Source organism: Pundamilia nyererei, unplaced genomic scaffold (genome assembly GCF_000239375.1).
Source record: "Pundamilia nyererei isolate P.nyererei 1_Seehausen unplaced genomic scaffold, PunNye1.0 scaffold01871, whole genome shotgun sequence".
Lineage (NCBI taxonomy): Eukaryota > Metazoa > Chordata > Actinopteri > Cichliformes > Cichlidae > Pundamilia > Pundamilia nyererei.
Window position 1 is genome coordinate 5,001 of NW_005189272.1, and position 1,971 is coordinate 6,971.

Consider the following 1,971-nt stretch of genomic DNA (forward strand, 5'->3'; position numbering starts at 1 on the left):
CCTTTCTTCAATTATATGAACCATGCCAGTGTCATATTCTGAAAAACAGCCCCACACTTCCAAACTTTTCTTTTGATGGTGTGTTTTTGGTGATTTTTGATCTGCAAACATGCGTGTATTATGGCAGAGTTCAACGTTTACCAGACCATTCTTCTGGGATTTCACAGGCTTATTTAAATGTTGCTCAACAAACTTTAAAGGATGTTTTTGCGTGGTGGATGTGCATACTTGCCAAGGCACTTGACTGCATCACTTATCATTTTCTTTAAAACAAGACCAGTCATTACCTGCGGATTCCAGGTATTTCTGCAGCTCTCCACAACTGCTCCTTGGCTCTTGGATAACTGATAGTTCTATTCACTCCTCTGTCTGAAACAAGGCAGGGAGGATCTGGTCACAGCCAGTTTATGGTGAAATAATGTTCTTCCCACTTCCCAGTTATAGATCCAACACTGCTCAATGGGACATTCAGTGTTTAATCATTTCTTCTGTAACAATGCCATCAGCATGTTATGAAACAACAGGGTTGTGAAGGTCATAGGAGACCTCAGCGGTTTTACCCGTCATGAGAGGTTTCGTGTGCGACACTTTGGTAATGTCGCACCATTTACAGGCCATCAGTTGGAACTGAAGCAGCTGATGTTCATTTGCACTAAGTGGCAGGACTGATTTCTAATTACTGATAGATTTCAGCTGATGCCATGAATTTCCATGGCTTTTTGCACCTTCCCTGTACAATACTTTCTTTTTTTTTACAATTATTATAGGTGTTTTAAGGCTGTAAAACCCGTCACTACACACTTTATACACTTTTTTCAGACAGGCATGAACATTTTCACACTTTTCTGTCTTGTTTAAACTCTCAAAGTTCAAATCTTCGTAGAAAAATAAGTCCAGTATTATAGAATGAAACCAAATATCAAACCCTGTTTTCAGGCCAACAACACGGGAATAGAGCAGCTGCCAGAGAATTCAACATTAATGAATCATTAAAGAATCAATGAGGAGTAGGAGAAGCAAGAGGAATGAGTTGAGTAAAGTTTGACTTATCTGACTGTTTTGTTTTGCTTAATGCACCTAATCCAAAAAAATAGGGTAACTAGCATGTCCAGAAGTCCAACTTTTTGTGCAATGGATAGCATCTTCCTCTGCCCTTTCGGTGCTACCATAGGAGCCTTTGATGGTGCAAAATGTTTCGTCAACAGTGTTGTGTTTGTTGGAGAGAAAACTTACAAACATACAGTATAGCACCCCAGAGTCACACTGCTAGTGATTGAAGATTTATATAAATTTGACAAGCTGAACGCATTCTGGAGACACAGCACAAGATTGATTGATAATTGTCTACAGCCAATCAGGATGCAGAACACAATGGCTGTTTTTAAAAAAAAAGAAAATAAAAGAAGAAAAAGTATGGAAAATTGCCCCCCCAAAAAATCCACAAAACAGCGAGGCCGCGAAAGGTGGACCACATTATAGCGATGGAATAACTTAATTCTTGGAAATCTATGGTTTCATTTCTTTGAATGTGTGGAGTTGATGGGTTGTTACCAACATTTGGTGATAAATTCATGTAAATAGCTCCTTTAGAAATATATTAACACAGAACATTGGTGACGTGTTCGATGCTTACTTTACCCGGTATATATACACTGCAAAGCTATGCACACACAAATACTCACATAGCCGGTGATAAGGCAGGCTCGTTTGATGAAGGGGCTACAGATGTGGAGGAGCTCCCTGAGTGTAGAACTAGACAGGTGACTGTGAGTCAGAGACAGACAGACAATAGTCAGAGTAAAACAATAAAATTAAGTTAGAATTTAAAAAAACCCCACATAGGTGTCTATGACAGACTCAATTTTTAACGGCAAAGTTATAGTTTATGGGAATAAAGAGCAAAAAATTGTCGTAGAAGGGAAATAAAAACAGGAATTATGTATAATGTCAATTCCAAAAAATGTTGACTGC

General features: G+C 38.6%; 1 long non-coding RNA gene across 1 annotated transcript in view; it reads right to left on the bottom strand.

The window, feature by feature from the left end:
• The window catches only part of LOC102210240 (uncharacterized), a 5,912-nt gene extending 4,154 nt beyond the window's left edge, over nt 1-1,758 (bottom strand). The window contains exon 1 of the long non-coding RNA XR_312561.1: nt 1,683-1,758. This is a non-coding gene — a long non-coding RNA (uncharacterized LOC102210240). The remainder of the gene's footprint in view (nt 1-1,682) is intronic.
• Nucleotides 1,759-1,971: the final 213 nt, after the last annotated feature.